At 36.9% G+C, this 23,651-nt stretch overlaps 1 long non-coding RNA gene across 2 annotated transcripts in view; it reads right to left on the bottom strand.

Annotated features, from left to right (window-relative positions):
- The window catches only part of LOC103889354 (uncharacterized), a 72,564-nt gene extending 49,587 nt beyond the window's left edge, over nucleotides 1–22,977 (bottom strand). Inside the window, exons 1-3 of one of the 2 annotated variants that reach the window (XR_008527197.1) lie at nucleotides 22,355–22,977; nucleotides 21,668–21,735; nucleotides 19,712–19,911 (exon numbers count right to left, since the gene is read on the bottom strand). This is a non-coding gene — a long non-coding RNA (uncharacterized LOC103889354). Of the gene's footprint in view, nucleotides 1–19,711; nucleotides 19,912–21,667; nucleotides 21,901–22,354 lie in introns of those variants that run through there. The other variant, XR_008527198.1, reaches the window with a different exon arrangement.
- Between the last annotated feature and the right edge of the window lie 674 nt (nucleotides 22,978–23,651).

Here is a 23,651-nt window from a genome sequence, read left to right as displayed (position 1 = left end):
CAGTGTAAATGTCATTTGCTAAGAGAGGCATTTCCCAATCCACAGATATGTCCTGATGATGCCTGTTATGCTTTCACATAGAAACTATACATTTCTTTTACAGAACTTACAATTTCCAATTATATTGACATACTAGAGACTATCCATTTAATGCCCACCTCCTCCACTAAACTCCCCATGAAGGTAAGACTCATATCAGCTTTGTCAGCCACCATATCTGGAACATTAGTCCTAACTTTTCCCCTAACTTCTAGTCCAGCATCCCCAGCATCCAATAGACAATTCTATTTGTAGATTTTACCTTTTTCATAAATTCTGCAAATCTAAACCCAAACTCACCAACACACAGACATGAACAATTTGGCCTGTTTTCTGGGCTCCAGTTTTGCTCGTAGTGTCACAATTCCAGAGTGACCCGGAAAAGAATTCCCATGTAATGTTTGGCCTTTGTTCTCCTTTGCTTCTCTGTATGAAAGCAGTCACCAAGTTCTTACATCTAACCTTTGTCTTATCCCTATTTTTTCCCTTTTGACTGCCTTCCTTCTAGATCTGGTCCACTCAACCTTGGCACTATGCACACTTGGGGATGGATAATTCTTTGTCATGAGGGGCTATTTTGTGCTTTGTAGAACAGTTAGCATCATCCTTGCCTTTTACCTTCCAGATACCAGTAACACCCCCTGAGTTGTGAAAAAAAAATGTCTACAAATGTTGCTAAATGTCTCTTGGGAGGCTAAATCACCTCCATTTGGGAGCCATTGTTCTGGAACATAAGCTTATTTCCTCTGGTCCAAGAAAAATACAAGACTTATTGATTCACTTCGTCCAGGCATTTTCTTCTTTATTTCAGTTACTCAACATATATTTTACTAGACATGCACCATGTGTCATAGAATATCATGAGAAGCATGACTGACAGTCCCTTCATTCATACAGCATATATACTAGTTGAAGGGTTCACACAGGTGCCATAATACTCTTCCTAGAGCTTAACGTATTCACTATATCACATAACTGCTCAAAAATTTTCAGTAGTATTATATCACCATGAAACTTATTTTGCAATCCTCAGTTTGCCTTCCACAGACTGGCCCCAGTATCAAATTTCCAGACTAATGTCCCAAACTTTTCTCCAGCACATGCTCCACCAACCAATGTGTTGATTCATTGTACCTGTAAACTTATGCATGCCCTTACCAGCTCCAGTCCAACTACCCTGCCCATCTTTCTTTACTCAAACCAGAACCTATCTCCAAAACTCTCTACCTGTAGGGATTTGTAGCTTTTGTTCACCTATTAGAATTTGCTGATCATGACATTGATTTGGCACATATCTTGCCTTGCCTTACGCTATATGCTAGAAGTTCTTATACATATATCATCCCATTACACTATAAATGCAGCTAGGCCCTAAATATCTCTGTATCCCCTATAACACATATTGCTTTACAGGTAGGAGAAATTCAGTGAAAATTACTATATTATTTGTTTAAACATCACCCAACTATGTCAGCAGATACTCCATGTCAATGTCTCATATTTTAAGAGATTTAGCAGCATTTGTAGTTTTAGTTCCATAATACTGGACTAGGGAGAGGGAATGTGGGGGGGAAAAGAAAACATCTCACTTGGAGCTTGGAAATATTTTGAGTCTGACATCACAATTAATATGAGGGAAAATGAAATTTTCCTGAAGTGTGAATTTGAAGTTCCACAGGCTCTTGCCAGGCAAGGGCAGGTCCTGGTCCACCTGTGATAGTTGCATTAGAGCCAAGCCCTGCATTAAAAGAGATAAGAGTAACACAGAAGCTAAATATGTAATTTAGAAAAAGCAGAGGCTTTTTAAAGGAAAAGTATGAGGTGCCCAAGAAGTCACTTTCCTTGTCAGAGTGAAATTTGGCTCTCTGATAAATTGAAGTCTCACCTGACCCCATGTAATGCAAGATCACAAGGTATTTCAAAGGCTGTGCCCTCCATAGTAAGACATTAATCAAAATCTCCAAAGGGACATTCAGAAAGTGAGTCACCTTTTTTGTAAATTAAATTTTATGATTAAATTAAATACTTGTGAACATCAGACTTCTTAAAACGTACACTCATTTCCCATATTTTTATGGAGGACAATTTTTTGTCAGTATACTGATGGAGAGAAATGGTAGTTCTTGAAATAAGGAGACTATTAGATTAATTTATGTTAAAGTAAAATATGCAGAGACTGAAACAGAATGATTTAGTCATGGTTCCCCTTGCTTCCCTAGCCCACTTCCTTTTCATGCATTTTCAGTGAGATTAGTTACCAAGGAAAAGATTGTGAAAAGAAAATCTATCTTTACCATTCATTTTGACTCTTCCACAAATCAAAGGAGATTGCTATGGATTGGAGGCAAAGCTTTTTATAAAATATTTATTTGTACAAATGTATTGGGTACTTGTGTAATTTTTTATATGCATAGATCATGTAGTGGTCAAGTCAGGGGTTTTAGGGTATCCATCACCCAAATAATGTACATTACACCCAGTAACTAATTTCTCATCATCCACCCTCCTCCCACCCCGTCACCCTTCCAAGTCTCCATTGTCTATAATTCCACTCTCTACATCCACGTTACACATTTCTTAGCATCCACCTATGAGTGAGAGGATGCAATATCTGACTTTTTGTGCTGGGCTTGCTTCACTTAAGACAGTGACTTCCAGTATCATCCATGTTGCTGCAAAATATATGATTTCATTCTTTTCATGGCTGAATATAATGTATTCAGCCATGAAAAGAATGAAATCATATATTTTATATGAATAAAATGGAATATTATATATATAATAACATTATATATTTAACAATATTCCATTGTATATTATATATAATATTTCATTATTATATAATGGAATATTATGTATTATTATGTACATATTATGATGTGATACATACACACACCTCATTTTTAATGGGTTCAGGAAACTTGGTGAAAAACATCATCTATCTCTGTTTGGCCCATGCTATCTCTTTAGTATACTATTGTTTTGTAACTTGGCAAGAGTGTCAGGGCAAAAGCCTATAGCTACCCACTTACAAAGAGGCTTCTTAGATGCTCAGTGGTGGGAATAAGATAGGATGAAGGTGTGAGCCAATTGCTTGAATGAAAACGGTATACTGTGTTACTATCAGTCATAGTTGCAGAGTTTTAAAGAAAGGTTTAAAGTACCACAAAGCCCTTTGAGTTTTGAGCTATTGCTGGTAGTACTGGAATGAACAATTTTGTTCTATTAAGTGCTTACACTTCACCCCAAGCACAGTAGTCTATCTATTCCCAGTTTCATCTGGCTATTATGTGCTCAGAAATACTAACATCATATTTACAGTTGATTTGTAAGCTTCTGAAATTCTCTTTCACTGCCTGCCCTGATTGCCCAATCACCTCTGCCCTTGATCATGGTCTGCTTCTACTAACACAACATCTGCCTACCTGGGGTGGTCTGCTCCAGGTCTGAGTCATTCGGTAAATATTTATTAAACAACTGCAAGAACCCAGGCCTTGTGCTGGTTGCTAAGGATGCAGAGTTAAATAACAAGAGTCCCTCCCTTTTAGTTACCCATAGTCTAGTGATGTTAAACAAATATCTACTTTCTCTTGACAAATTCCTTAATAATGAGAAGGTTAAAAATAAAAGTTTTAGTAATTAAATGAAGCAAAGAAAAAGCAGAAGACATAAAAAGATGAGACAGCATAAGATGAGAAGAGTCTTTGCTATTCTGGCTGTTCTCACAGGTTGTTTCCTAACTGAAAGGCTCCTCTCCTTTCAGAAGTTTGGCTTCTCCACCTACTGCTTCAATGCTATTGTTCTAAAAATACAAATTATTTCTTCCCCGTTCATGCTCTTTTCTTAGCAAAAACATCCCAATTACAAGCTCTCAAAGGAGGCAGCTCCATTATCATAGGGGCCATGACAACAATCAATTGCACCAGAAGTGGAAAAGTGATGCAATTCAGGCTCATCGGGGCAGGATCTTGGGAATTTCACATTGACACACCTATGTCAGGTAACAGTGATGAGCTCACAATGAGGTCATATAGACTCCAAGCTGAAATCAAAGCCATAGTGAGCCCAAACCACATGAAAACTAAAATAGTGAGGGAAGCAGAGGGACTGAGATGGAGAATCTTAATCTTCAAAGCAAGGAAAAATAAGAGGAAGGGATGTAGGGAGAAGAGAGAGAGAAAGGGAGAGAGAGAGAGAGACAGAGAGGAGAGAGAGAGAGACAGAGAGTAGAGAGAGACACACAGAGAGATGTTCATATGAAATGCAAAGTGATGGAAAGGCATTGGAGTAGGAATGACGGTTTCAATTGTCAGCTTTTCCTTGACCTTCACAGATCATTTGTTCCTTTGTGCTCTAAGTCTTCTTGAAGGGCACTTGGAAGAAAATAAAATTTCAGCCATGGAATGGAAATCTACCTATATTTCTGAAAACAAAATGAATCCACATTTCATGGAATTAACTTGGAGAATTTCCACATTGTATATGAGATCTGATCCTCCTAGAAATATTAAAAATTATTCTGGATGGATCAGTTTACTTACTAATGTGTAAACTGGTCAAGTTGCTCAACATCTCTAAGCCACCATTTCATCTATAGAATGGGCACAAAAATATATTGTAAGGTTTCTGTAAGGATTAAGTGAAATAACATATTTAAAGTGCTTATCAGTACCTGGCACTTGGTAAAGCACACTATAAATGCCAATCATTATTGGTAGTGACATTTCTAATAATGGTGTTATCAATATTATTTTTATAATCAAGTTCACTTTCACTGCCATTTATTTACATCTTTCCTGTTTCCTGATACTTCCTGACCCCTAGCCTCCTATGGCTGATGACACACATCTGTATCAGCTCTTTCACAGTGTCTATGCTCTAAAATTACCTGTTTTTCAATCATTTTACCTTTTCTTATTCCTCTAACCAACAACCCTATGCCCCAACCACAATGCTGTTGTCTGCGACCTCAAATATAACCTAAAATAGAAGCAATCCAACTAAAGGGCATAATTAATGTTAAAGCTCAAATACCTGAACTACTCAGGAGTATTGGCCTCTTTCAAATAATACTTGTTAAACCTTAAGCTGGAAAAATTTCAGAAAGTATAAATAATGCATTTTTTTCTGCAAGACTTTTTAAAAAACAGGAAAAGGCCAGAAGAGACTAAATCTGAATTGTTTTTAAAAATGAATTAAAATACATGTACTAGGCCATTTTATAGTAATTGATTTCTAATATTTATGAGCAATGCAGTGTTCTGGGCTAGCAAATTTAACAGTTCTTGAAACTTAACTATTTCAGCTCTAAAACTTAAAAAAATAAAGTGGAGAGGAGCACTCCATCTTATTTTCTTGCAATCCTTTCTAAATTGCCACATGGGTAGGGAGGAGGTATTTTGAAAAAGTGGAAAGATATAAAATATGTAGCCCCATTAGAAACAGAATTACATTCTGCTTCTGACATTTATTTGCCTAGTGGCCGTAAGCAAAGTCTTTTACTGTCAGCTCCTCATGTTTTGAAATAGTGACAATATTATCTATTCAATGTAATATTTTTATTAGAATTTTGTATTTTATTATGGATATACAGACTGGCAAATACAACAGAATTTAACTGTCATTTATTCGAGCAGTCAACTACGATAATATTGAAAGTAAACATATCTGGTAATTTGTTAGAATCTCTTTGATTAGACCGGATACAATGTAACTATATTCTACCTTCTTGAGTTCCAAGATGCTTTGTGATATTTGTGTGTAATATAGTACCAGAAATGTATCCTATATTTAATAAATGCTTACTGATTTATGGATGTCGACCCAATGATTTCTTTATTTATTAGTAGCATCTATAATCTAGCACCTTTGTCAATGGGTAAGAACTTTTTTACTATAAAATTTTTAGTGGCAATGAAAGTTAATTTTTTTTAGTATTATATGATAAAATGGAAATGCAAAATTCTAAAGCTTTATAATCCATACTGAATTCAGCTTCATTTGCTTGCTCTGTGGGTTACAAAAATCCAAACTTCCAAGTTGTAAAGGGATGATTTCCATATTCCTATTATAATCTTTTATGTAATTAATACATGAACATATTCTCATTGTAAAGTTTCATCAGTTGAGAAGTTTATCTTCAGCATCGCTTCAGCACACTCTCCCTAGCCCCATTTGCCTCCCAAAAGTATACCATGGAGTTTGTTTTATATCCCTCCAAAACCTTTCCTAGGCATTTGTTCAAAACCATATACAAACATATTTTCACAAATGTGATCAGACTTTATACATTTTTGCAACTTCATTTAAACATTTTTATAGGGTCTTATGCATCTCACATGTCAGTATATAAATTTTACTTACAGTATTTCATGGTATGGGTGTAGCATAATTTAGTTAGCTTTCTGTTGGTGAGCATTTGGATGATTGCCTTTTTTTTGCTCTTAAAACAATGCTCCATGAAAATTCTTGTTCATGGTTTTTTATGTAGATGTACAATGTTTTTTTTAAAGATAGACCTTAATAAGTGGCATTGCTGGCCTGAAGGATAATAAGCATTTTTAGCTTGCATAAATTTGGCCAGCTTGGGAGTGCCATTCTGTTTTCTCCCCACTCTGGTTCTCCGGTATATCCGAAATAATTTTTGACCTCTCCCCAAAATCTTTGCCTTGTTGATCACATTCCTAGTATAATATGGGCTTAGCAAAGTTCTATGATGTTGCAAGGGCTCTGGGGAGAGCATATAGAGTCATCACATTGAAGAACTCTGTCATCTCCATCCTTTTTTGGATACATAAATAGGCTTAAAGACCTGGAGAAAATCAGGTCCACTGCGCAGCATAATGAATTTTATACTCTGTCCTTTTCTCCGCTTGGAACTTGCTATGGGTTTCAAATATAAGGAAGGTACTTTCTTTTTTCTGATTGATTTTTTTTTGAGAAAAAATAATTTTACTTTATATCTGTCTATAGATGTGCATAATATAGATGTAGATATAGAAAAACTTGCCTTCTTTAAACAGTGAATATATTTCTTTCAAATGCCATGAATCACTTTTGTCTGAAATCATTTTTTAAGACAACAAAAAATTTAAAAAATTCCAAACCATAGAAATTACTCAGACTACATCTTCTTCTCTCAAAGCTGAATTTAGTTAGGTCAATGCTAAAGAAAAAGAAAGAAGTAGACAATATTTATGTCTATATGTTGTTGAAGTTAAAACATAATAAGCCTTTATGTACTATGTAATGTAGCCTTAAAATAATTTTTAAAAATATTCGTTAAAATAGAAAAGAAGCTCTGAAGAAAAACAATAGGGAGGCTTTAACATAAATATCTAAGTCATTGGTAAATTACGAAGGTGAAAGGTAAATGGAGTGTAACTGTTCTTGAATAATTAGGGCTCATTAGGGTACACACTATAACGCAACTTTATTCTTTTCTCTTACTCCCTTCAAACTCAGATCTTTCCTCAGCGTTGAATGATATCTCAGGCAGGTCACTGAGCCACAAGAGCAATCACAATTCAATAATTAAAACATCCAGTCCAATGCAATAATCAGAACTCCAAATTTCATTTAAATGAAAACTTTCTCTCCTTCCTCAGAAACCAGGCAGGAGGTGGGTTCACCCAATACAGCTTCTCTCTTTTGGGGTCTTTTTGCCTCTCCAGGTAGTTCCCTTGAGTGTGGGGACTTTTAAAATTTCCCAAGTATGTCCCCTTTCTGGGAACAACTTGACTCTTGAGAAACTAAGACATCCTTGCCCTATTCCTTGGAAGAGCAGTTTGTGCCCAAGCACTCTGATTTCCCTTTACTTCTAAAAAGAGACAACTCCAGTCTTTAGAAATCTTGAAGGAAGTGTCAGGCACCAATTTCTCCGGGGGACATGCTGATGTCTTGCTATGATTCTCTCACAGCCCTTCTCACCTGGCTGAGGTGATGGAGAAACCCTTCCTCATAGTTGGCAGTAGATAAAGGGAGGTGGGGACACACAGTGATTTAACAGTTTCCCCAGCTTCTGTGTCCATCAAACTTGTAGTCATTTGGCTTGGGGTGAGGGGATACAAATGCATCTTCTCTTTCAACTCTTTCACACATCATCTTTTGCCATTGAAAGTACATGAGCACTAGGGAATTGCCTATCTTTTGAGGGGCATGAGGCTGATACAGTTTTGAAGAAGTCTTAAAAAAAATCCAAAGTAACAAATAAAAATTAAGAATGAATGTGAATTCTTATTTAGAAGATAAAAAGAGGCTGGGCGTGGTGGTTCACACCTGTAATCCCAGCACTTTGGGAGGCCGAGGTGGGTGGATCATGAGGTCAGGAGTTCAAGACCATCCTGGCCAAGATGGTGAAACCCCATCTCTACTAAAAATACCAAAAAATTAGCCGGGTGTGGTGGTGGGCACCTGTAATCCCAGCCACTTGGGAGGCTGAGGCAGATAATTGCTTGAAATCAGGAGATGGAGGTTGCCGTGAGCTGAGATTAAGCCACTGCACTCCAGCCTGGGTGACAGAGTGAGACTCATCTCAAAAAAATAAAATAAAAGATAAAAAGAAATCAGAACTAGTTACAAATTTTGAAAATCTCACAAATACTATAAATCTCACAAAATAAAAAAATATATTTTTATTAATTAACTGCCTGACATACCTCTAAAGCCATATAACTTTTGGCTGTCTATTCTTTGATCTCTTCATATTCCAGTGATTTAGAAATATGATTTTGTTTTTCTTCAACTTTTGTTTTAGGTTCAGAGGTACATGTGCAAGAAATGTGATTTTTCAATACACATAATAGGAAGGTATTTCAATTTTTGCTCTGGCATGGTTTATTACATTTTTTATTAGTTTAGAAGTTCTTTCTACCTTTGTACATCTCTATTGGAACTGCCATATAAATTTTTGGGATTCTTATAAAATTCTTACAAATTATTGTAACATGCAAAAATTACTATTAAGTTTTTTTCATATTTGAGTTATAAAAATCTTAGGATGTTTCAAGTTTTCTGGTTCAGTAATATTAAATACTCTTTTAATTGACATTATTTATTGTCTAGAAAGGGCACGGTGCAAGAGAAGAGGCCCTGAAGATTAATGTTCATTAATTTGCAGCAAATCCAGAGTGACCTGCTGATGTTGGAGGAACTGGCTTTATAATCTCCTGGTATTTATCATCTAGGCCATCCAGCCCCTCGAATTGCCATTTAAGGGTGATGCTTAGCACCTAACCCATTGCTCTTAGCCTTAAGAAAGGTATTTAGGACTCAACTGAAATTGAGACTTTAAGTGATATTATGTAATAATATATGGGATATGAATAAGATGATTATGTTAGTTTAAAAAACTAAATCAGACTCTGTGCCCTATGGACAGAGAACAAATATTGCATCTGTGAAACTTATAAGACATTGTAAGGGCTGCAATCTCTGATAACAATGCAGAAAACATACAAAGTCGTTATAAAGAGATATTAGAAAAGATGAATCACTCAAACACTGAAAACTATTATTCTCAATAACAGTGGGGACAAAGAGGAAATAAAAATTAGCAATTACCCAGAAAATAATATTAATAAAATGACTACCTATAAAGGTCTATGGAATGGTGTTAATATGTAACTTACCTGCACATTGTGCACATGTACCATAGAGCCTAAAGTATAATAATAATAATAATAAAAAGAAAAAAAAAGATATACTGAATACATTAAAATTTTATTATTAAACAAAAACAATAAAAACAATATAAGCATTATCCTAAAATATAAAAAGAATTATATATATAAGAAATACAGAAGCTGAGAGTACATTTGTATCAATAACTGGAAATCAGATAAAAGTAGGAATCATGAATAAATACTGAATCAGTAGGCATTGCCTCTCTTGAGGATTTGCTTTGTTTTCTAACTAGGAATCAGATTTGAGACTTAGGCACTTTAGAGAATAGTGTAATGAAGCATCCATTAGCCTATTTATATGTGAATACTGTTTCAGACAAGACTGAGCTGAAAGTTAGAAGAAACTAGCAGGAGATATGTCACTATTTTGAATAATTTTATTAGACATTTCCCGTTCATGACTTGGTGAACCTAATGCATATTTCTGTATCTATAGCTAGTATAATAGATTTATAACTTCACAATGCTTGGCTTACTTTATACTTAAGTGTATATGAAATGGTGGAATTTTTAAATAGAAAGGGAAATTTATGAGCCATGAGAAACATGACAAAATTTCTCATGGAAATGTTTGCAATACTTCTTGGTAGAGACTTCAGCTAATAATAAGTTATGCGAAGATTGATTGATTTCCTGTGGTTATATCTTTTTTCTTGTGGTTTTATTTAAAATTTTATTTAAAATAGAGACAAGATACAGGTAGAACTATTGGCTGTCCTTCATTTTTGTTTTACATTTTTGCTTTGCATAGTATTTTTTTTTAGAATAGGGTACATTAGAAAAATATTGTACGTATATAGTCGGTGCATATATTTATGGGTACATGAGATATTTTGATACAGGCATACATTGTGTAATAATCACATCAGAGTAAATGCAGTAATCATCACTTCAAACATTTATCATTCTTTGTATTATAAACAATTCAATTGTACTCTTTGGTTATTTTGAAATGTACAACAAATTATTGTTGATGGTAGTCACCCCATTGTGCCATCAGATACTAGATCTTGTTCATTTTATCTACTATATTTTTATACTCATTAACCATCCCCACTTCCCTCCAGCCCTCTCACTACCCTTCCCAGACTCAAGTAACCATCATTCTACTCTCCATCTCCATGAGTTCAATGGTTTGAATTTTTAGCTACTGCAAATAAGGGAGAACATGTGAAGGCTGTCTTTCTGTGCCTGGCTTATTTCACTTAACATAATGTCTTCCAGATCCACCCATGTTGTTGCAAATGACAGGAGCTCATTCTTTTTGTTGGCTGAATAGTACTCCACTGTGTATAAATACAACCTTTTCTTTATTCATTCATCTGTTGATGGACACTTAGGTTGCTTCCAAATCTTGGCCATTGTGAATAGTGCTGCAATTAACGTGAGAGTGTAGATATCTCTTCGATATACTAACTTGTTTCTTTTGGGTATATACCTAGAAATGGGATTACTTGTCTATTAGTCCATTTTCACACTGCTAATATAGACATACTTGAGACTGGGCAATTTGCAAAAGAAAGAGATTTAATGAATTCACGGTTTTACGCAGCTGGGGAGGCCTCACAATCATGGCAGAAGGCAAAAAGCAGTCTCACATGGCAGCATACAAAAGAATGAGAGCCAAGCAAAAGGGGTTTCTCCTTATAAAACCATCAGATCTTGTGAGACTTATTTACTGTCACAAGGACAGTGTAGGGGAAACTACCCCCATGATTCAATTATCTCCCACTGGTCCCTTCCACAACACAAGGGAATTATGGGAGCTACAATTCAAGATGAGATAACCATATCAGCTGGGTCATATGGAAGTTCTATTTTTAGTTTCTGAGGCACCTCAAAATTGTCCTCCATAGTGCTTTTACTAATTTACATTCCCACCAACAGGGTGCAAGCATTCCCCTTTCTGCATATCCTCACCAGCATCCATTATTGCCTGTCTTTGAATGAAAACCATTATAATCGAGGTGAGATGGTATCTCACTGTAGTTTTGATTTTCATCTCTCTGATAATCAGTGGTGTTGAGCACCTTTTCATATACCTGTTTGCCATTTGTATGTCTTCTTTTGAGAAATGTCTACCAAGATATTTTGACTACTTTTTAACCAAATTATCATATTTTTCCCAGAGTTGTTTGAGCTCCTTATCTATTCTGTTTATTAATCCCTTGTCAGAGGGGTAATTTGCAAATACTTTCTCCCATTCTGTGGATTGTCTCTTCACTTTGTTGATTGTTTCCTTTGCTGTGCGGAAGCTTTTTACCTTGATGTGATACCATTTGTCCATTTTTGCTTTGACTGCATGTGCTTGTGGAATATTACTTAAGAAATCATTACCCAGACCAATGTTCTGGAGAGTTTTCTTAATGTTTTCTTCTAGTAATTTCACATTTTGAAGTCTTAGATTTAGGGTTCAGTATCATTCTTCTGCATATGGATACCCAGGTTTCCCAGCACATACATTGAACAGACTGTCTTTTCTCCAATTCATGTTCTTGGCACCTTTGTTGAAAATGAGTTTACTGAACATATATGTATTTATCTCTAAGTTCTCTATTCTTTTCCATTGATCTATGTGTCTGTTTTTATGCCAGTATCATTGCTGTTTTGGTTACTATAGCTCTGTAGTATAATTTGAAATCAGATAATATGATTCTTCCAATTTTGTTCTTTTTGCTTAGGATAGCTATAGCTATTCTGGGTCTTTTGTGGTTTTATATAAATTTTGGGATTGTTTATTCTATTTCTGTGAAGAATGCCATTGGTATTTAGATAGAGATTGCACTGAATCTGTAGATTGCTTTGGGTAGTGTGGACATTTTGGCAATACTGATTCTTCCAATCCATGAACATGAAACATCTTCACATTTTTTGTGTCCTCTTCAATTTCTCGCATCAATGTTTTACAGTTTTCAATGTAGAAATCTTTCACTTCTTTCATTAATTCCTAGGTATTTAATTTTATTTGTGGTTACTGTAAGTGGGATTGCTTTCTTGATTTCTTTTTCAGATTGGTCAATGTTAGCATCTAGAAATGTTACTGATTTTTGTATGTTGTTTTTGTATCTTGCAACTTCAATGAATTTGTTTATCAGTTCCAATAGTTTTCCTGTGGAGTCTTTCATTTTTTTTCCCAAATACAAGATCATATCATCTGCAAATAAGGATAATTTGACTTCTTCCTTTTCAATGTAAACACTCTTTATTTCTTTGTCTTGTCTAGTTGTTCTAGCTAGGACTTCCAGTACTATGCTGAATAACAGTGGTGAAAGTGGGTATCTTTGTGTTGCAGATCTTAAAGGAAAGGCTTTCAGTATTTCCCTATTCAGTATAAGACTAGCTGCGGATATTTTGCATACGGCTTTTGTTGTGTTGACATATGTTCCCTCTATAACCACTTTTTTAAGAGTTTTTTTTCAAATCATGAAGGGATGTTGAATTTTATCAAATGCTTTTTGTGCATCAGTTAAAATGATCATATGATTTTTTGTCCTTCATTCTGTTGAGATGATGTATCACATTGATGGATTTGTGTATGTTGAACCATGCTTGCATCCCAGGGATAAATCCCACTTGGTCATTAAAAATGATTTTTTAATGTGTTATTGAATTAGGTATGCTAGTATTTTACTGAGGATTTTCACATCAGTGTTCATCAAGGATATTGGCATGTAGTTTTTTTTTTGTTGTTTGTTTGTTTTTGATATGTCTTTACCTAGTTTTGGTATTAGTGTAATTGATATAGTTTGGCTGTGTCCCCATCCAAATCTCATCTTAAATTGTAGCTCCCATTATCCCCACTTGTTGTGGGAAGTACCAAGTGGGAGGTAATTGAATCATGGGGGCAGGTTTTTACTGTGCTGTTCTCATTATAGTGAATAAGTCTCATGAGATCTGATGGTTTTATAAAGGGCAGTTTCCCTGCACACACTCTCTTGCTTGCTGCCATGTAAGATGTGCCTTTGCTCCTCCTTTGCCTTCTGCCATGACTGTGAGGCCTCCCCAGTCGTGTGGAACTGTGAGTTCATTAAACCTCTTTTTCTTTATAAATTACTCAATCTTCGGTATTTCTTATAGTAGTATGAAAATAGACTAATACTGGCCTTGTAGAAAGAGTTTGGAAGTATCTCCTCCTCCTCTATTTATTGGAATAGTTTCAATAGGGTTGGTATTATTTCTTCTTTAAATGTTTGGTAAAATTCAGCAGTGAAGCCATCAGGTCCCAGGCTTTTCTTTGCTGGGAGACATATTATTATGGCTTCAATCTTGTTACTTGTATTGGTCAATTCAGGTTTTGAATTTCTTCATAGTTCAATCTTGGTAAGATGTATGTGTCTAGGAATTTATCATTTTCTTCTAGGTTTTCAATTTATTGGCATATAGTTGCTCATAGTAATCTCTAATGATCCTTTGAATTTCTGTGATATCGGTTGTAATGTCTTCTTTTTCCATCTCATTTTATTTATTTGGGTCTTCTCTCTATTTTTCTTAGTCTGGCTAAAGATTTGTCAATTTTATCTTTTCTAAAAACCAACTTTTCATTTCATTGGTGTTTTGTACTTTCTTTTATTTCAATTTCATTTATCTCTGCTCTGATCTTTATTATTTCTTTTCTTCTACTAATCTTGGGTTTTATTTGGTCTTCCTTTTCTAGTTCTTTAAGATGCATTGTTAGGTTGTTTATTTGAAGTTTTTTCTACTTTTTTGATGTAGACATGTATAGCTATAAAGTTTCCTCTTAGTACAACTTTTGCTGTATCCCAAGGTTTTGGTATATTGTGGTTCCATTACCATTTGTTTCAAGAAATTTTAAATTTCATTTTTAATTTATTAATTAATCCACTGGTCATTAAGGAGCATATTGTTTAATTTCCATATATCTGTATCATTTCCAAAATCCTCTTGTTATTGATTTCTAGTTTTATTCCATTGTGCTCAGAGAAGATGCTTGATATTATTGTAATTTTTTAATGTTTTAAGACTTGTTTTGTGACCTAACATGTTATCTATCCCTGATAATGATCTATGTGCTGAGGAGAATGTGTATTCTGCAGCCATTGGATGAAGTGTTCTGTAGATATCTACTAGGTCCATTTGTTCTATAGTGCAAATTAAGTCCATAGCTGCTCTGTTAATTTTCTGTCTGGGTGATCTGTCAATGCTGAAAGTGGGTTGTTAAATCACCAGCTATTATTATATTGGATTTTCTCTCTCTCTCTTTATCTCTAATGGTATTTGCTTTTTATATCTGGATGCATATATTTTTAGGTGCATATATATTTATAAGTGCTCTATAATATATATTTATAATTGCTCTATCTTCTTGATGAATTGACCCCTTTCTCATTATACAATGACTTTCTTTTACCTTTTTATAGTTTTTGTCAGTGATATTATTTGCCTGTGTCCTCACCCAAATCTCATCTTGAATTGTAGCTTCCATAATTCCCTTGTGTCATGGGAGGGTCCTGGTGGGAGGCAATTGAATCATAGGGGTGGGTCTTTCTTGTCCTATTCTTGTGATAGTGAATAAGTTTCATGAGATCTGATGGTTTTACAAAGGGGAGTTCTCCTGCACATGCCCTCTTGCCTGCTGCCATGTAAGACATGACTTTGTTCCTCACTCACCTTCAGCCATGATTGTGAGGCCAGCCATGTGAAACTTTGAGTCAATTAAACCTCTTTTCTTTATAAATTACCCAGTTTCAGGTATGTCTTTATTAGCAGCATGAGAGCAGACTAATACAGTCAGGAAAACCTATTTTGTCTGATATAAATGTAGCAAATCCTGTTCTTTTTTCGTTTCTATTGGCATGGAATATCTTTTCCATCCCTTTATTTTCAGTCTATAGTTGCCTTTGTAGGTGAAGTGTGTTTCTTGTAGTATCATTGAGTCTTTTTAAAAACTCTATTCAGCCATTCTGTATCTTCTGATTGGAGAGTTTAGTCCATTCACATTCAATGTGATTATTGGTAAGTAAGGACTTACTCCTTTGATTTTGTTGTTTTCTGTTTGTTTCATGGTCTTCTCTTCCTTCTTTTATTCCTTCCTGTCTTCCTTTTAGTGATGGAGATTTTCTCTGGTGGTACATTTTAATTTCTCGCTTTTTATTTTTTGTGTTTCTTTTGCATGGTTTTTATTTGAGATTACCATAAGGCTTGCAAATACCATCTTATAACTCATTATTTTAGACTAATGACAACTTAACACTGATTGCACAATCAAACAACAAGCAAAGAGAAAACTAATAAAAACTCCATATTTTAACTTCATCTGCCTGCTTTTAAACTTTTTGTTTTTTCTATTTATATCTTATAATACGGTCTATATCTTTAAACATGATTATAGTTATTTTTTATAGGTTTATGTTTTAGTCCTTCTACTCGGTATGAGTAGTTCACATACCATGATTACAGGATTATAATATTCTGTGTTTTTCTGTGTGCTTACTATTACCAGTGAGTTTGGTACTTTCAGAGTATTTATTACTCATTTGTGTCCTTTTCTTTCAGATTAAAGAATTCCCTTTACTATTTCTCATAGGATAGTTCTGGTGTTGATGAAATTCCTAAGCTTTTGTTTGTCTGGGTGTCTTTATTTCTCCTCCATGTCTGAAGGATATTTTCACCAGGTATATTATTCAAAGGTTATCGTCTTTATCCTTCAACACTTTAAATATGTCCTGCAACTCTCCTGCTTGCCTGTATGGTTTCCACTGAAAAGTATGCTGCTAGATGTGTTGGAACTCCATTGTTTGTTATTTATTTCTTTTGTCTTGCTGCTTTTAGGATCCTTTCTTTATCCTTGACCTTTGGGAGTTTGGCTATTAAATGTCTTGAGGTAATCTTATTTGGGTTAAACTTGTACTTGAATATTGATATGTTTCTTTAGGTTTGAGAAGTTCTTTTGCTATTATCCCTTTGAATAAACATTTTACCCCTATCTTTCTTTCTCCACCTCCTCTTTAAGGCCAATAACTCTTAGGTTTGCCCTTTAAGGCTATTTTCTAGGTGTTGTGCATACTTCTTTTTTAAAATTCTTGTTTCTTTTGTCTCCTTTGACTGTGTATTTTTAAATAGCTTGTCTTCAGGCTCACTAATTTTTTCTTCTGCTTAATCAATTTTGTTAAGAGACTTCAATGCATTCTTCAGTATGTCACTTGCATTTTTCAACTCCAGATCTTCTGCTGGATTCTTTTAAATTATTTCAATCTGTTTATTAGATTTATCTGATAGGATTCTGAATTCTTTCTCTGTTTTAACTTGAATTTTGTTGCATTTCTTCAAAACAGCTATTTTGAATTCTCTGTCTGAAAGGTCATGTATCTCTGTCTCCCCAGGATTGACCCCTGTGCCTTATTTAGTTCATTTGGTGAGGTCATTTCCCTGGAAGTTTGTCAGTGTCTGGGCACTGAAGAGTTAGGATAAGGTATTTATTGCAGTCTTTGCAGTCTTGGCTTGTTTGTACCTGTCCTTCTTGGAAAGGCTTTTCAGGTATTTGAAGAAACTTCACAGTGTTGTAATCTAAGTTTTTGGTTACTGTAGCCATATCTGCATTAGGAGCCACCCCAAGCCCAGTAATGCTGTGGCTCTTGCAGACTCAGAGGTATTGCCTTGATAGTCTAGAATAAGATCCAAAAGAATTCTCTGGATTACCTGACAGAGACTCTTGTTCTCCTCCCTTACTTTCTCCCAAATAAGTGGAGTCTCTCTCTCTCTCCCTCTCTCTCTCTCTCTCTCTCTCTGTGCTGAGTTTCTTGGAACTAGAGGAGGGGTGACACAAACAACCCTGTACCCACCACCACTAGGACAGTGCTTCAGACCTGAAGCCATCATAGCATTGGGTTTCACTCAGAGTCAGCTGTGAAACTGCCTGGCTACCACCTATGTTTGCTCAAGGCTCTAGGGCTCTAAAATCAGTAAGTGGCAAAGCCAGACAGACTGTGTCCTTCTTTTCAGGGTGGTGAGTTCCCCCTGGCCCTGTGCAAGTCCAGAGATTCTGTCTAGGAGCCAGGGCCTGGAGTTGGAAACCTTAGAAATATACCTGGTGCTCTATTCTACTGTGGCTGAGCTGGCACCCAAGCCACAAGACAAAATTCTTCGCACTCTTCTCTTCTCTTTCCACAAGCAGAGGAGTCTCTCCTCATGGCTACCACTGCCCTAGGTCCACAGTGAGAACTGCCTTGCTACTGCTCACGTTCACTCAAGATCCAAGCACTCTTCAGTCAGTTATGCTAAATGCTGCCAGGCCTGGGACTCTTGCTTCAGGGCAGTCAGCTCCCCTCTGGCCAATGGCAGGTCCAGATATGTCACCTAAGAGCCAAGGCCTGGAATCAGGGACCACAAGGATATGCTTGCTGCTCTACGCCACTGTGGCTGAGCTGGTACCCAAACTACAAGACAAAGTCTTGTTTATTCTGCCCTCTCTTTTCTTCAAGTAGAAGGAATTTCTCCTCATAGTCAGAAAAGCTGGGAATGTACTGGGTCATGGCCCTGAATCTCACCCCAAAGCCATGGTAAGTACTGCCTGGGTACCACTGCTGATTGTTCAGGGACCAAGGGTTCCTTAGTCAACAGGTGATAAATCTTGCCAGAACTAGGTCCTTCCCTTCAAGGTGATGGGTTCTCTTCTGGCCCAGGGTATGTATAGAAATGTCATCTGGGAGCTAGAGCCTGGAATCGGAGCCTGGGACTCTGCCCTATGCTCTGTCCTACTGTGGCTGAGCTGGTATCCAAGTTGCAAGACAAAGTACTCTTTACTCTCCCTTCTCCTCTCAAGTGGAAGGAAGGGTTCTCTCCTGAAGTTGCTAGCTTCACTGCCTGGAGTTGGGGAAGGGTGACACAAGAACTCCTTTGGCCACCCCAGCTGGTGTCTCACTAAGTTGTGTGCACCCCAAGCCCATTGATTCCAAGCCCAGCACAGCACCAGGAGTTGCCCAGAAATTGCGGTCCTTGTGGCCTAGACTGCCATTCATTTCAAGTTTATTTAGAACCCCAGAGCACTTTAACCTGTGTTGGCAAGACTTGCCAAAACTCAAGTTCTGCCACTGGGATGGGCTATTTCCCTCTAGCTAGGGTTGGTTTCAATGCTCCCTCTATGGGTACTGGCTGAGTTCTGGCCTATGTTGCTTTCTACTGTGACACAGCAGCACTGAATTCCAATGCAAAATTCCACAGTCACTGCACTGTCCCTCCCTCAAGCACACAGATTCTCTCTCTGCATCATGCGGGGCTGCTGCCCGGGGATGGGGGAAGAGTGGTGTAGGCAATTCAAGTCTGCCTTTCCTATCCTCTTCAGTGCCTCTTTCCTTAATATGATGTAGAGAAATAGGAACATTTTTACACTGTTGGTGAGACTATAAACTAGTTCAACCACTGTGGAAGACAGTGTGGCGATTCCTCAGGGATCTAGAACTAGAAATAACATTTGACCCAGACATCCCATTACTGGGTATATACCCAAAGGATTACAAATCATGCTACTATAAAGACACATGCACACGTATGTTTATTGTGGCATTATTCACAATAGCAAAAACTTGGAACCAACCCAAATGTCCATCAATGATAGACTGGATTAAGAAAATGTGGCACATATACACCATGGAATACTATGCAGCCATAAAAAAGGATGAGTTCGTGTCCTTTGTAGGGACATGGATGAAGCTGGAAAACATCATTCTCAGCAAACTATCACAAGGACAAAAAACCAAACACTGCATGTTCTCACTCATAGGTGGGAATTGAACAATGAGAACACTTGGATGCAGGGTGGGGAACATCACATACCGGGGCCTGTTGTGGGGTAGGCGGAGAGGGGAGGGATAGCATTAGGAGATATACCTAATGTAAAAGTCGAGTTAATGGGTGCGGCACACCAACATGGTGCATGTATACATATGTAACAAACCTGCACGTTGTGCACATGTACCCTAGAACTTAAAGTATTAAAAAAAATGATGTTAAAAGCAGGTACTGTGATCACTCACCTGATTTTTGTTTTTTATGAAGGTACTTTTTTTGTTTAGAGAGTTGTTCAATTTTGTTTCGATAGTTGTTCAATTCCTTTGGGGGAGATGATTGCCAGAGGCTTCTATTTGGCCATCTTATTCCATCTCCTCCTGTATAGTACTTTTTAATGCTGTCTTATGAGTTTCTGATCTTACACAAAGGTCTTAAGTGCGTTTGCCTGCTCAGAGAAAAACATGTATCAAATATAGGTCTTCCATAGTATGATTCATTTTAATTTTGAGGACTTTATTGGCTTATTACAAAAAATGTTTTCACTAATAATAACAACTTTCTTTTAAATCAAAACACATTATGAAGACACACATAATTTTTTTTTAGAAAAAGTGTTCAGTAAATATTATTTAACAATGCTCCTCTAACTTCAGCCAAACCAGAGAAGAGTAATTTATGGATTTTGAAAAGTTCATATGCATAGTTTGCAGAAGTGATAATTGGTACATTCTTTGTGTAGTTGCCAAAATTTCTCCACCAAAAATTAGAACTCATTTGATAAAAATTGTTGACAAAAATAACCACAATAACAATACACAATGTATGACGTGAGAAGCTTATTAATATGATAAATAATATATGTTGAGTGTAATGAAAGAGTTTTTTTAGTGTTTATCCTCCAAAAATTCAGTTTGTATTTAGTACAGCTAGAAGTTCTATTACAAAAATGCATAAATTCAAGGTTCACTTCTTAATACCTAATTGGTTTTGCCCACTATTCTATAAATAATCCATAAAGTTACACGTTCGTTACATCTTCTGTGATAATTAAAACAATATTTAACCAGATTTTAACAAATCTAGCTAATTGTTTCTTCTGTACTCAATTATTTCTATTTACTTCAAAAAAAGTAAACATCAGAACCAAGATCAGGTTTCATGTGTGAGAATTTGGAGTTTTTTTTTTTAATGTAACATCTAAATTTGAAGTACTCCAATTTTAAAAATCAGGATATGATGAATATTTATCAGAAGATCATCTTTTTCAGATAGTTGAAAACTTTTGTGTATACATTCAGCATCAGAAATAACATATTGATTATTTTGACTGGGCGCAGTGGCTCACGCCTGTAATCCCAGCACTTTGGGAGGCCGAGGCGGGTGGATCTCGAGGTCAGGAGATCAAGAAATAACATATTGATTATTTTAATGGATTGATAGTACTTCTTTAATGTCAATTCAACATAATGCCTGTAAATTTGGCATTATTGCTTTTCGTAAGAAACGGAAAGAAATATAGTGGTATATTATGCTTTTAAAATTTCTTGATTTGGCCAGGCGCGGTGACTCACGCCTCTAATCCCAGCACTTTGGGAGGCCAAGGCGGGCGGATCACGAGGTCAGGAGGCTGAGACCATCCTGGCTAACACGGTGAAACCCCGTCTGTACTAAAAATACAAAAAAAAAAAAAATTAGCCTGGCATAGTGGTGGGAGCCTGTAGTCCCAGCTACCTGGGAGGCTGAGGCAGGAGAATGGCATGAACCCAGGAGGCGGAGCTTGCAGTGAGCGGAGATGGCGCCACTGCCCTCCAGCCTGGGTGACAGAGCAAGACTCCGTCTCAAAAAAAAATAAAATAAAATAAAAAATTCTTGATTTAAGGTAGCAAGGCTTTAAAAATAAATCTACAACTATTTCTTACAAACACTTCGAACTCTGAGAAAGATGAAGGCTGAACAAAGGACAATACTGTTATGAGTCATATATTTATTAAAAAGGAAATATAAAGCACTACCGTGCAGGCACACACTGCTGGATTGTAAATGAGGCTCATTTGAGGCTGGGGCTACGTGAATGTGCTTGTTGTGCTGGGCCCAAGGAGCCTCTGGGCACAGCTCTTCATGGAAGTGGCCTGTAGGGTGAGTGGGGGTGAACCCCTTCCTGCAAGCCATGGACGGCAGAATACGGTGGAAATAAAACTTACTCGGTCTCGATGGCAGAGTTAGAGATAGCATAGTGGCATGGGTTGACAGCCTCTCCTTCTCCCAATACCTATCCGAAACAAACAAAACCCCAAAGTTAAAAATTCAGCAATAGCTTAACAAGAAAAGATAAAACTTCTTTCCATAAAATGTGGAAAGTGATGACTTGATAGAGAGGAAAAAGAATCTTCTGGTTAAATATCATTCATGTACCCAAAACTGGCCAATGGTTTCTCATTTTCCTCAAAGTCCAAGTCCTTAAAATACCTTCCAGGGCTCTCTATGACCTGGGTCCCAATTCTGTGACTTCATCCCCTATTACTCTCCTGATTCACTCCTCACCAGTTGTGTTGGCCTCCTCACTGTGCCTCTAACATGTCAATCACTTTTCCAGTGCAGGTCCTTTCCATCTGGATTTCCTCTGCCTAAACAGTTCTTCCCTGACAATGTACAGGGCTCATTCCTCCATTTTCTTCAGGTCTGTGCTCAAAAGTCACCTTACCAGAGGTCCTTTCAGACCACCCTGTCCCAAACAGCAGACCCTAGTAGTCTCTGATATGCTTACTGTGATGGTTAATATTGAGTGTCAGCTTAGATTGAAGGAAGCAAAGTATTGTTCCTGCATGTGTCTGTGAGGGTGTTGCCAGAGATTAACATTTGAGTCAGTGGATTGGGAGAGGCAGACCCACCTTTAATCTGGGTGGGCACCATCTAATCAGCTGCCAGCATGGTTAGAATAAAGCAGGCAGAAGAACTTGGAAGGAGCAGACTTGCTGAGTCTTCTAGCCTTCATCCTCCTCCTGTGCTGGATGCTTCCTGCCCTCAAACATCAGACTCCAAGTTCTCCAGCTTTTGGCCTCTTGAACCTACACCAGTGGTTTGCCACAGTCTCTCGGGCCTTCAGCCACAGACTGAAGGCTGAACTGTCCACTCCCTTACTTTTGAGGTTTTGGGACTCGGACTGGCTTCCTTGTTCCTCAGCCTGCAGATGGCCTATTGTGGGACCTTGTGATTGTGTGAGTCAATAATCTTTAATAAACTCCCCCTCATATATATATATCTATCCTATTAGTTCTGTCCCTCTAGAGAAACCTGGCTAAACACTTATTTCATTTTTCTCCATAACACTTATACAACCTGGCTTATATAAATCTGTTTTGTTATTCATTCATTGTTGTCATGTCAACAATAGTAATATTCATAGGTCAGGCACATTGTGTATTTTGTTCACTGCTGTAAAACTAAAACGATACTTGGCACAGAGTTGACACTCAGAAAAATGTGTTGAATAAGTAAATTCTGGTGTGGCATAGAGTTCTGGCTGTGGTCCCATCCTGCAGAAGCAAAATTCTGTTAGTATTGTGAGGTCACAGAGTCATGGCATTCTCACTCACATCTTCTATGGGGAGACAGGTGGAATGGTGAGGTACCCTTGGAAGGTCAAGAGAAAAATTTAGTAAACACTTTTGAGTGTATAGACTCTTGCTGCATGATCCCACTGTATAAGAATTTGCTTATTTCCAGGGCTTCATACCAAGATGGGTATAGCAGAAGCCTACCTGTATGGTAAAGGAGTGAATACACTCCCAGCTCGGTGCAGGGGGGCCTGCCAGAGTATCTTTAACAGTGTTTCAGAAGGGAAGTATATGGCTTCATTGGAGTATTCCCTTTCTTCTCCTTCCTAGCCTCAGTTTACAGAAAGTGGAAAGAAAGTAATATCCAGCTTTCAAAATTAGACCCAAAATGTCCTACAAGAGATGGCAAGGATGGCAATCAAACATTTTACTATATAACATCCAAGTTACAAATGAACAAGATGTAGAAATATGACCCTTCAATCAATAGATATATAGATCTATTGAGGAATATGTGAAGAATGAATGTAGACATTGATTTTTCTCCTTACTTTTCTTCCAGTTAAGCAATCTCTATCTGTGAACCTGTAGTCAATTCAGAGTTCCCCAGACTGGCGTTCTGTTACAGAGG

This window comes from Pongo abelii, chromosome 6 (assembly GCF_028885655.2).
Source record: "Pongo abelii isolate AG06213 chromosome 6, NHGRI_mPonAbe1-v2.0_pri, whole genome shotgun sequence".
Taxonomy (NCBI): Eukaryota; Metazoa; Chordata; class Mammalia; order Primates; family Hominidae; genus Pongo; species Pongo abelii.
The sequence above is the reverse complement of the archived record's forward strand: the minus strand, read 5'-3'. Positions and strand labels throughout refer to the sequence as shown.